Below are 13,647 nucleotides of genomic sequence, written 5' to 3'. Positions count from 1 at the left end.
AAGATTACGCAATATTAATTTTAGTTCTACGGCATTTCATTAGTCAGTGTGATAGCTAAAAACCAGAAGCGATCACTTCATTTTTTTCATCATTCACATGTTCCAAAAAAAAAAAAAAAAAAAGTTATTTCTTCTAGCTCTGTAAGAAGGCTATAAAATGCTATAAGTATTGTTAATGTACAGCTATTTCTGACTTTCTTGTTTAAAACCTTAATAGTGCGAGTGTGACATTCCTCTCTATGGTTTTCAGGTTCTACGTTATGTATGGTCATTTGGGGGTGGTGAACGTTTCGCTGAGCATATCGCCAGCTCCCTTAGAGCTTGCATGAAGACAACATGGTACTGACATTTATAAGTAGTCCTGTTTTCTGGCCTCTGATTGGCTGGGCTTTTATTGGAACGTCTTCACTGCCGGCGTTTTGGTCTTTATAAAGAGTGTTGCAGATCGAATTTAGCTTCCATATTCATCATCAGTTTCATCAGTGGCGGGTGCAAACTGCTATTTACTCCTATGACTCACCATAGAGAAAGAAATATTTCACACAACGAACAAAAGATTTTAAAATATCTTCTCTGAATCAATAAGGAAAGCCGATGGGAGACGAGAAACGCAAGAACTAGTGGCCGCTCTTGAGAGATGTTACATCGGAAAATAAAAGTACAGATCACCACACAGAACTTTTTCAATCCAATTTCTTAAAGTAAATAACGTTATGTTGCAGTTATTACTGAAGTATATATTTATGAAATACGAACAAAAGTACAAGCGTTTACGGAAGACTTCAAAGAAAACTCACCCCGAAAGTAAATTTCCTCTTGTGAATTTTTCATGAGAAATGACTTTAAGTCATATAGTAGGGCTCTTAATGAAATATCAACAATATCACATTGTAATAATAATAATAATAATAATAATAATAATAATAATAATAATAATAATAATAATAATAATAATAATAATAATAATAATAATAATAATAATAATAATAATAAAATCTCACTCTCAAGAGCAAATTACCTGTTTTTTTACTCGTATTGTCTGAAAAGATCCTTTATGAGACTTCGAGTATTTCGTATTTGCATTAAAAAAAGGACAGAAAATTTGACTCAAAGAATGAATAAAGAGAGTGAATTCATGTACTATGAATATAGTTCACAAATTGCTGCATCACTTTTAATGTTATAATTATTTTAAAATAAGAATAAAAATACTTTTGAACTTATGAGACGTATCATCACAATTAAATCATTATAAATGTATAAATATTAATGGGAAAATGCTTAAATATGTACCTATAAATGTACAACAATAAATATTGCATTATAGGAACAAAGTAGAAAGTACACTTTGGTATCTATATACATATTGCATATTTATTTAAAGATTAAGATTCCAATTAAATTAATCTGGCTATCCATTGAATACGGACCTAGTGAATACGCTCTGAATTCTGACCCAGTGGATACGCTGATGTGCAATGTTATCAGCTGTTTTCGTAAACTCATATGAACTTCCGAAATAATCCTGTCTCCAAATTAAAATGTATTACAGTAGAGCGTCGATTATCCGAACGTCGGTCAACCGAACGACCGCTTAACCGAACTGTGTACTCGCTCGCACCTGTTACTCTCCCACCCTACCGTCCATCATCCCCCTCACTCCCGAACCAAGTTTCCCACAGTAGTCGCCGCACTGAGCCACCGCTGGGGGAACATTGCTTCTAATGGGGACTTCATAAGGCGCTGCTGACCGGCCAAGCCCCAGTCGCTGTGTTTGAACAATCAGCACACTTCTGTCGGTTTGGCACTGGCTGTAGATATATATATATATATATATATATATATATATATATATATATATATATATATATATATATATATATATATATATAAACATGTACAATTCGATTATCCGAACAAACCAGTTTTCCGAACATCCATGTCCCCCAATTACTTCGGATAATCGACGCTCTACTGTATAATGAAAATACGGAATCCCAAATACGAGTAACCGTATTTCAAAATCCTTTCATTTCTGGTATTAGCTACTTACACTTGATGCAGGATATAAAATTCTGATAACATGGTAACTAATCATGGGCGCCCGAGGTGAGGACAGGGTGGGGCCTAGGTTTCCCCTGGCTCACGAAAATGTATACGTAATATAGCAAACCACGTATATTAAATACCAGAAATAACAGAGGTAATATAGCAACCATGGAGATGGGCCCCTCTACAAAATTTTCTTCGGGCACCCCTGAAACTAATGGAAACAAAAAAGAAAAAAGACTCTAATTATGCGCGTGTCAAAAATGGAATTTTCCATTGGTTTGTTAATCCAACTGTATTTTGTCGATGATTCACCAATATGATATGTTACTGCACAGGCGAAAGCAAAAGATAATAAACACTACAAAACATAACATTGTTACACATCATTAGTTGAAAACAAAAATAAGTTTCTAAGTTTGATGTTTCCAATAAATAAATAAATAAAAAATAAATAAATAAATAAAAACCTCAGCCACATCTGAAATTTTCATTACAACTGTTTTTAATATCCCATTCTTAGCAAACCGAAACTCCACTGACCCTTGGCAGACTTCCCTGACTATTCCCGGTCTTCTCAAATACCCTGCCTTTTCCCAGTTTTTCAGATAGGTTTGTGGCCATCTTAATAATATACTGATAATAGGGTTACTACATTTCCGGGATCGTACTGAAATCAACATCTGCATCCCGGCATCCCGAAAATAAATTTCGGGAAGCAAAAATGACCTGGTTTTCGGCGAACAAAAGAAAAATATTTTTCTCAACTTTTTTTTATTTTTTTAACAATTTTCTTTAGTTTATGGATATAGCAACTTAAAGCAAAGAGGAGTTAAATATGAACTGACAAACCCATGATATTTACTTTAATAGTTGTCGGTATCTCTCTTTGCATCGTCTAGAGATCAAAAGTTGATATTTAAAGTTTGTTTTATGTTACAATATTATATTGTCCGAATTTCCTTTGTATTTCTGGGTCGCTCTGCCGAACAATACAAAAAAGAAAGTTATGGTTTAGGCTTATGTTAGAACATTCAAATACCAACTCTTGATTACGCTTCCTATAATATCAGGGGTTTTTTTTATGGTAAATATTCAAAATCTGATCTAGGACGCAGGAATTTAATACTTTGGGTTGTTACACACTAAACAATAGCAACGTATTTCATCTCAACATGGGAATGTTTCCGTAATTTCAGCAGCTCAGTTCAAAATAGTCAGTAAGTGTAGTATGGTGATTGTTGACTTAGTTGTGAGTTTTGTTCACTGTGGTGTGCTGTGTGTAGTGTGTGGATCCTGTGACTAGTGACTTATTCATTAATTGCCAAGAAACATGATTTTGTTGGTAATGTCATCAATAAGACAGTGATGTTTTGTTGACAAAGTACATGGTAATTTCCTATACATAAAAATAATAATAATAAATAAATAAATAAATAAATAAAGACAATAACAATGAAACTGTTTTTTTGGTCTAAGTGTAGGGTCGTGTTTTCAATCATCATGACAGAAATAAGATATTACGGACCATATCAAATCTGAAAAGCACAAAACAGACAGCCACTCAGACTGATCTCACCTCTGAGAAGCTTACATTTTTAAAACTCCTGTTCATATTTTATTAATAGCCCTAATATATGGTGTAAGTCGTTTTTCATCAAAAAAAACTCGTAAGAGGTAATTTATTTTTGGGGTGAGTTTTCTTCGAATTTCTCCGTAAACGCCTCATACTTACGTTATATACATAAATTTTACTCATAATTCTAGTATAATGCGATTTAGTTGAAGAAATTGAAGCAAGACATTTTTTTGCGGTAACCCTTTTCTTGTATTTTCCGATATGACATCCCTAGAGCCGTCACTAATTCTTGTGTTTCTCATCTCCCGTCAGGTTTCCTTATTGGCTCAGACGGGTAAATTTAAGATTTTTTAAAAACTTTTCAGTTCGTTGTGTGAAATATTTCCTTTTCTATGGTGAAACATAGGAGTAAGTACCAATTTGCATCCGCCACTGATAAAACTAATGATAAACGTAGAAGCTAAATTCCATTTCCAACACTCTTACAAAGACCAAAACCCCGTAGTGAAGATGCTAATTTTTAAGATAAGAGCAAATTTTATATTCTTTAGACCTTCGGCTATATGGTTAATTACAGGATACTACAGGACCCTTTGACATAAGTTACATGATGTAAAAGAAGTCAATGATGAATTTGCCTTTCTGAAAATCTTAATTTTAAAAAATCGTATTCTTACGTATCTTGTCTCGACAATTGGCGATACTTACAAAAGATTTTAATACCCTGTTTCACATATCGACTTATATACTTTAATATAATATTGCTTGCTGTCTTATAAGAGATTTGAAGAAAAGTTTCTAATTTATGCTACTAAAAGGAAAGGTATTAAATATTTATGTTTACTGTAGATAATTTTCTGCAAACAAATTCAATAAACGAAATGAACTATTTCTCGCTGTAATTTTAAACGTGCAAGTATGTATACCACACACTATTCTAACTAAATATTGAATTAAAGATCACTCTTTAGGATTGGACGAATTAAATAGAACTTGATGAATACGATCATTTTAAAATATAAATTCTTATTCAAGTACTTTTCGTTAAGAACGGGAATCTTTCCGAAAAAAAATAATGAATTTGTTTCTGGTTTTCATAGAAACGCAAGGGCTCGAAAAAACCGGCTTTTTGGAAAAAAACTCGTTTTTTTCTGCTTCGCTTTTTTGCTTGGGAAATTTTGGGCTTTTTTCAAAATTTTGCTTTAAATTGATCAAGCAGACTTTGTTTCGCTTCTCTACAGCACAAAAACTCATTTAATTAGTGATTGATGTAGGTAATAATATAAAACATAAAATAAATCATGAATTATGAAAAGATTTTTTTTTTTTAATTCTTAACATATTTACATTATGAATTCCTAAGGATTAACCAATAGATGTAATATTTTTTTAACCTCTTATACACAGAAGTAAGTACTTTTATTTTTAAAAAAAATGATACACAAATAACTAGCAAAATTGTATGTAGTATTTTTACTTCAAAATATCACACATCTTCTTTTTGAAACAAAATAAAATAAAACATGAAAGAAATACATTTATATGATAATCTTAAAGGCTGCACATCAAGAGCTTGGTTTCGGGTGGTTCTGCACATTCTTGAAACTTTTAAGTTTTAACTTTAATATACATTGTATGGATATTTCGAACAAATTTTTCATTCATTGATCACATACGTAATAATCTGTTACCACATATCAGGTGCTTCGAATCTGCAAAATCGGTAAAATTCCGAATTCTATAATGCACTGACTGTTCCTTAAGCTTCTTTAGAATCGGGCAAGTACCGAATTTTCTGTTCACGGATCATATGCGTAATAGACCGTTCATCTGATCGTGTGGTTTCCTAGGCTTATAACCACCATCACGATTTACCCAGTCCTGAAGGTTTCTGAATTTTTAACGACAGGAATTAAAACTTTTTTTTTTTTTTAATATGGAATACGTTTAAGTAGAGTGGAAAGAATCAATCACTGTTTCAAATTACAAGAAAGGCAACAAAATTTATTGTAATAATTAACGAGGCATTTCTCTTAACATTCTATTAACAAGATTGATTCCATACGCAGATGAAATTATTGGAGATTATCAGTGTGGATTTAGGGAAATCGATCAACTATCGACCAGATATTTACTATTCGATAAATACTCGAAAAGAAATGGGAATATATTACCCAGTACATCAGCACTTTATTGATTTTAAAAAGGTTTACGACTCGGATAGGAGGGAAGTATTGTACAATTCTTACAGAATTCGGAATACCGAAAAAGTAGTTAAATTAATTAAAATGTGTTTAAATGAATCCCAGAGTACGAGTAGAAAAATTCTTGTCCATGAGCTTCAACGTCGAGAATGGTCTGAAACAAGGAGATGCGTTATCGCCATTATTATTCAGCATTGTCCCGGAGTACGCTATAAGGAATATTAAAGATACCAGCCAGGCCCTAGAGCTGAATGGTATTCACCAGGTTATGGCGTATGCTGGTGATGTAAATTTAATAGGGAATGATAGGAAAAGAATAGAAAGAAATGCTTAGGCCTTACTAAACGCTTGCAGCGTAATTGGTTTAGAAGTAAATGTAGAGAAAACTAAGTACATGGAAGTTCAGCGGGATCGTAATACGGCAAATTGTGGATACGTTAAAATATCAAATAATACTTTCGACAAAGTGGATACTTTCAAATATCTAGGATCAATATTACCAGACCAAAATCATATCCGCAAAGAAATATCGACTGAAATCAGGAAATTCGTGTTATTTAGTTCAAAATATTTTGTCGCGAATTCTGTCGAGAAATTTAAAGCTTAAAATATATAAATCGATAATGATGCCTGTTGTTCTGTATGGTTGTGAAACATGGTCGCTTGGGATGAGAGAAGAACGTAGACTGAAAGTATTTGAAAATAAAATCCTGAGATGAATATTCGGACACAAGAGGAACGGGAATGAGGGAAACTTCATAACGTAGAACTGCATAATTTATACGGTTTACTAAACATCGTTACGGTCATCAAGTCTAGGAGGCTCAGGTGGGCAGGTCATGCAATCAGAATGGAAGAAGGTAGGAACGCTTTCAAAGTTTTAACTGGAAATCCAATCGGAAAACGTCCATTAGGAAAACCTAGGGGCAGATGGGAGGACAATATTAAGATAGATCTCGCAGAAATAGGAATACAAAGTAAAAATTGGATCCAGTTGGCTAAGGGTAGAAGTCAGTGGAGAGCTTTTGTCAACGCGGCATTGAACCTTCGGATTACATAAGCCATAGAGAGAGAAAATATATTTAAGTTAAGCACAACTACACAACAACCATGAGTGAGTGGTTATTTTTTGCACTTCTATCGGGAAGTCCGGGATTCAACTCCGAATTCGAGCATTTTGACAGAAGTTTTTCTTAACTCCATCTGTGAATGCAGAGATAGTGCTGTACTGAGAATCCTGACCGACTTCCTTTATCGTTTTTAAATCGTTGTTATTACTAATTACCAGCAGTGAAGGATCTGCGAAGGGGGTTAGGGTGGGGATGTTTTACAGATTGAAGCCTGTACCCCGAAATTATGGAATCTCTAAAACAATCCAAATATTTGTTATGCCTTTACTCATGAACTTCAAGCTTTCCTCAAATAAAAATTAGGTATTTTCAGAAAAACTAAACATTAATATGGAAAAACCCTCCCAAAATATTTTTTAAATCCGCCACTGATTATCAGTATGAAATGGTCTCCAATGTTGTATCTGGAAGATTATTGCTGAATACAAACAAAACGAAATAGGGTGGTTGTCCCAGTCTTCGACCACCCCCTAGTTGCCGACCACTTTTCACTTTAAAACCATGTATTTGGCTTATTTTCCGATAAAAAAGCATACTTTTCCGTTATAATTGAATTGCAGCTTATTCTGAACCTATCACAAAGACACTGTCAAAGTATATTCCACATACATTCGGTAATAGCCAATCAAATGTATGCCTACGGAAGACGCACTGAGTTTTCGGCAACTTGAATCTGTTGCAAATGGGAACGACAGCGCTCTGTTTTTCATACTTTTCCATAGTGTTATCGCATCAGGTAAAAAAATGCACATATTATGCTGTTGCATGGAACTGTCGACCACATTTTAGTAATTAAATTTTAGTGATAACTGTAAGGTTTGAGGAATAAATCGATAAAATGTAGTGGTCGGACAATGACTTATGAAATATTCTTTGATAACTATTGTTCGACCACAGGGTGGTCGAGCACTGAAAAATTGTAGAAATTTCAATAACGACTAATTTTCGATTCATCTGCATGAAATGAGTTCCTAGTTCCCAATTCTGGAGTTATAATGAAACACAAAAACATTTACTAGTGTTCGACCACTACTTTTCGTGATACATTTGTACTGGTCGAGGATTAACTTTTTTTTTTCAATGTCCGACCATGACTTGCGTTTGTATTTTCTCGCAGACTTTCTTGATTCAAGGATTAATTCAGTGATCAATTTACATTTGTATAATCATCTGCTGAGTCTTACCGTTACTACGTGAATATTCACCGAATGGCCGTGGCTCAGTGGTAATGGTTAAGAGGCAATCCATTGAGGGTTCGAAACCCTCTCAAGAACAAGGGCATTTTTAATTGTCCTCGATATTTCTGTGTTCGTGTCTCTGTCATGATTGGATTACCTCAAATTGGAGCGAGGAGCATTCAGGCTCAATATCTCGTTTGAGAGAAACTTTAAAAAAATTGTAGAGCGTTAGCTTAACATTCGGAAGGTCCTCGGTTCGATCCCAGCGGTCGACCATCCTGACTGAGTTCTTTCGGGTTTTTCCTCAGTCACACCAGGCAAATGCTGAGATGGTACCTACAAAATAGGCACTGGCCGTCTATCTTCCAACATCCTTTCCCCCACCCTATCCCGGCCGGAACCGTAGATGTTTAAAGGCCATAAAATAAATTCAAATTCAAGTAAACTGAATATTCATGCAGTTTCCCAACATTTTCATGGAAAATTAACGGCACTGTTAGGGTATAACATTTCATTTGAACAATAAATTTATTATATTTGGTCTAATTCGTTTAATACTGAACTACACTATTCTCGCTTTGTCGTGGAACTGCATTCAAATATTGTTAGCGGAATAGCTATTATCAGCTTAAGTCTGGAATACATTTGTTTTTCTTGCATGTCCTTAAGAATTTTTATTTCTTTCAGAGATAATGAGAGAGTAGGCCTAAGCTTAAACTGCCAGTTTATTCAAACGAGAATCTACAAAAAGCTCTAGAGGCTTGTCGCAAAGAACGCTCCATACAAAAGGCATCAGTAATCTATGGAATTCCTCGGGTAACGCTGATGGATAAATTTCATGGTCACAGAGCCCCAAACAGCAAAAAATGGGTACAGAACCATACCTAACACAGAAAGAAGAAGAGGGATTAGCAAACTGACTCCTTAATATGAGTAAAAGGGCTTTCTACAGAAGAAACACGATGTTCTGAACAATGTTAAAAAATTGTCGATTCAGAAAAATGTAAAATGCCATTCAAAGACAATCAAGCTAGTGAAACCTAGTACTACATTTACTTGAGGAGACACTCACAAATCGTGTCCTGAAACTTTGAACATGGTGCGATACGCTGTAACCGAGGGAAACATTCACTTGTGATTTTAGGACCTTGAGAAATACTTGAAAGAAATGGGACAATCTGATATTCTAAATGATTCTGAGCGAATATTTAATGCTGATGAATCCACCTTTCAACTGTGTCCCAAATCAAGAAAAGCGTTGGGGTCCAAAGCGTGGAAAAATATGTACGAGGTGAAGGGCAACGAGAGAGAAACATTAACACTGCTTTGAGCTTTTTCCGCAGCAGGAGAAATTGCATTCCCGATGGTCATATATCTGTATGTAAGAAATCTTTCAAAGGACGTTGCGTTTCATCATTGGAGTTTTTTCAGAGATTTTCATGGGCAGGTCAGGTCAGATAGCGGCTAGATACGAAGTGAAACACTCTACGAATGGATAGTAAACCGCTTTCTAAAATGGGTGGAGGATGATTCCTCTATTAAAAAACAATTCCTTCTGCTAATCGACAGCCACAAGACTCACTTAGCAATGGACGTCAGCGAATTTTGTTCCAGCCATGCTATAGTACTCTATTGCCTTCCACCAAAGAGCTAACGCGACGTATCAGTGTTCAAATCGTTAAAAATGTTCAAATCCTTAAAAAGTGAATGAAAGAAGACAGTTCGAGAGTTCTACATGGAAACTGAGTAAAATGTTACACGTGTTACTTTTGCACCACTAATTAAAAAAGTGATATACAAGGCAGTGGTGCCCCCCCTTATGTCCATGACGCACCCCCTCAATTGTCTATCCGTAGGTGTTCTTCCATGAAAAAAATCTTTTCGATTAATTTTTACACCACCTCAAACATATTTATATAGATTTTTAACCCCCCCAAATATTTCAATGCAGTTTGCGTCATAGTCCCCCTTTGTGGGCCCCTGTACAAGGTAGCAACATTATTAGTAATTAAAATCGGATTTAGAAGATGGGGTTTATACCCCTTCAACCCAGAGAAGACGAAGGCTGTTTGGTGCTGCATTCCACTGAACCTTAAATGAATTTGGTGGTTCCTTTCTTGACAAAACTATCACAAAATTACTTATTCTCAGCGACTATTGTGCGAAACTACGAAGTGATACTTGAAAAACTAATGATGTAACATATACAGATGCTATTAGTTTGGTAAAGTTATGTTTTAGCCTTCATACTGTAATTAAAAAACACATTAACCGAGTAGTGGTCGATGACTAAACAGTAGGCGGTAGAACATTAACGAAAAGTGGTCGAACACTAAAAGAAATCAGTTATTGGTGTTTCTCCGACTAATATTACATAAATGATATAAGTTATCTCAGTTTTGGATAAAATATAGCTTTAGGAATACATGTGAGCTAGTTGCATCCTCCTAGGTTGTTCCGCTCAGTGAACAGTGATTAAGGACCATACGAAAATGAGTTAGGTGGTTGAAGACTGACACATTTACCCTATTAGTTATGCCTATACTCATAAACTTCAAGCTCCTCCCAAATAAAAATTAGGAAATTTTAGAAAACCCAAACATTAAGCAGAGAAACACCTCTCAAAATACTTTTCTGAATCCGCTACTGATTATTTCTATAAAACTGTATTCAAGGTTGTATCCGGAAAATTATTGCTAAATCATTGCACAGCTACGTATAACAAAAATATGGAAGTACGCTCTGAAGATATACTGACAAACGTATGCTCTGACGGATATATTGAAAAACGTAAGTTTAAATCATGTGCTAGAAGCTAGAGTAGGCCTACTAATCTCCAAGAGATGAAACACGGATGACTAAAAAGAAGTGACGTAGAGAAGAAAAAAATATTGATAACTCAGAAGTTAAAATAAAGTTAAATATCCTCTACAATTGCCCTCAAACACTACGTACTACTTTAATTCTTAGAACATATGCTTTATCCATTATGATGGTGAATTCCAGAGCGAAATATGGTATTTAGGTCATGAAATCTTACTTAACTTTAGAGTATACTATAAGAAAGCTATTCAAATAGAAAAATCATGAAAACGAAAGAAGCCAAAATTTCCAAAATTCTAGTTTTTTCCCAAAAAAGCCGGCTTTTTATGTGAAAAAAAGAAACGATCGCTTCAAAAAAGGCGGCTTTTTTGCATCTCTAGGATCACATCATTAACAAAAAATATAAGATATTTTCTCTTCCAAAGAATTTATATAGGTAAAAGACGAGAAATATTCGTTTCCACATATTGGCCTACCTTTGAAAAACACACTTTGTGAAAATAAAATTCGTTTGAGAAGAAATGTGCATGCAATGGACGCTGGATAACTACAATTAAAAATAACACACTTTAATCTTTCCCCGCCTTATGCAAAGTCGTTTTGACGTATGATTAGCGTCATACTAAAGGCCTGACTACTGCACGAAACATATGTTAATCGAACTAACATTATGGCACTAATCATTCGTCAGAACGACTCTGCATAAGGCCCTCTGTGTTTAATAGTTTAATTCCTGTTTATTTTTTACTAATATTAATTATGTGTTAGATATAACTATACTCGACTGGATCGTCACAAGACATTCTCTCACGATCTTAAGAACAATGCTATCACCATTATAGAGGGTTATAAGAACCATTTGATATCAAACTAATATAACTTAAATATATCACTGTAGCTGACTAACTCAATTGCCTATGGAACCCGAAGGTTTAATACCTCGTTTACAAAAGTTCTCCATTGACTTCTGTCCTTAGCCAACTGGATCCAGATTGTACTTTGTATTCCTATACTGCGAGATCCATCTTTTTTTTTTTTTTTTTTTTTTTTTTTTTTTTTTTTTTTTTTTTTTGTCTACGCCTAGGTCTTGCTAATGGTCGTTTTCCGATTGGACTTCCAGTTAGAACCTTCAAAGCGCTCCTACGTTCTTCTATTCTCGCTACATGACCTACCGACTTGAGCATCCAGACTTGATGACCCTAACAATGTTTGGTAAACGGTATAAACTATGCAATTCCTCGTTATAAAGTTTCCGCCATTCCCCATTCCCGTTCCGCTTGGGTCTGATTATTCATCTCAGGATTTTACTCTAAAACACTTTCAGTCTGCGTTCTTCCTTCAGAGTTAAGCGACCATGTTTTGCAACCACACGGCACAACATACATTATATATTTTAAACTTCAAATTTCTCGACAGAACGCTATATCAAAATATTTTGAATTGTATAATAAAACAAATTTCCTGCTTTTAGGCGACATTTAATTCCTTCGTGGTTCTGGTTTTGTTCTGTTATGACTGATGTTAGATATATCGAAGTATTCACTTTGTCGAAAGTATTATGTAGTATTTTGACGCATCCATAATTTGTAGTATTACGACACCGCTGAACTTCCATGTATTTAGTTTCGTTTGAGTAATATTAATATTGCCGGTTTGAGCGCACTTTTCTAGATTAACATTTTTATATATAAATCTCACTCTTCGAACTATCCCAGCGCAAAGAGCATTTAGAAAAGAAATTTAATTCCCTATACACCACTGATAAAATAAATTGCTTCACACCTGTATCGAATACACCATTAAGACAGACACCTCGAAAGAACATATTAATACAAATGTACAGTCAGAAACAATATTAAGTATAGGTTGGAAGTTGGAAGTATAAGAAATTATTACTTTTTAACTCAATTTTATAACAGAACAGATATCCCTCAATTAGTAGATATTGAAAATTTGAGATACAGCGCTTAACATATAAATTGGATATATCATGGTATTTCACTGGTCCTAGATATTTCTGGGAATCAATGTCAAAAACGACAAAACAGAGATTAGAATTATAAACTGATTATGACAAATTGGTTTTTGTAGAAAAAAGTATAAGAGGAGGGATTTCTCAATGTTCAAATAGATATGCTATAGCAAATAATAAATATTAGAAGATTACAATCTTAATAAGAATTTTTTTTACATACGTGTATGGATGCGAATAATGAATAATATTAGGCTATGAATCATCATATGCCTTATGGGGGATTTAAATGAAAATATGTTGTTAGCGCAAATGAGAAATATTGGAGGAACAAAATATTACAAAGAGATGATAATTTTAATATTGGATACATTTCAAAGTTGATTTAGAATATCCTAAAGAACTTCGTATTATACATTCAGATCTACCATTAACTGCAGAAAATTATATAAATAATAACAAACTCCCAAAATTATTAACAACACGTTACGATAAAGAGAATTATATATTGCATTATCAAAATCTAAAGTTCTATGTATTACAAGGTCTTTAACTGAAAAAAATATGTGTAATATATTAGCATTTAAACAATCAGCATAGTCAAAGAAATATATAGATTTAAATACAGAAATTCGATCACAAGCAAGGAATGATGCTGAAAAAAGATTTCTACAAGTTAGCAAATAATGCTGTATGGCAAAACAATGGAGAA

General features: G+C 34.1%; 1 protein-coding gene across 1 annotated transcript in view; it reads right to left on the bottom strand.

Annotated features, from left to right (window-relative positions):
• LOC145679466 (uncharacterized) overlaps nucleotides 1-13,647 on the bottom strand; it is a 312,009-nt gene that overhangs the window by 175,260 nt on the left and 123,102 nt on the right. The window lies entirely within an intron of this gene.

The sequence above is a fragment of the Thermobia domestica genome, chromosome 2 (assembly GCF_964235325.1).
Source record: "Thermobia domestica chromosome 2, izTheDome1.hap1.1, whole genome shotgun sequence".
In the NCBI taxonomy this organism is placed as follows: Eukaryota; Metazoa; Arthropoda; class Insecta; order Zygentoma; family Lepismatidae; genus Thermobia; species Thermobia domestica.
Note: the sequence above shows the minus strand (reverse complement) of the source record. Positions and strands in the feature narration are given on the sequence as shown.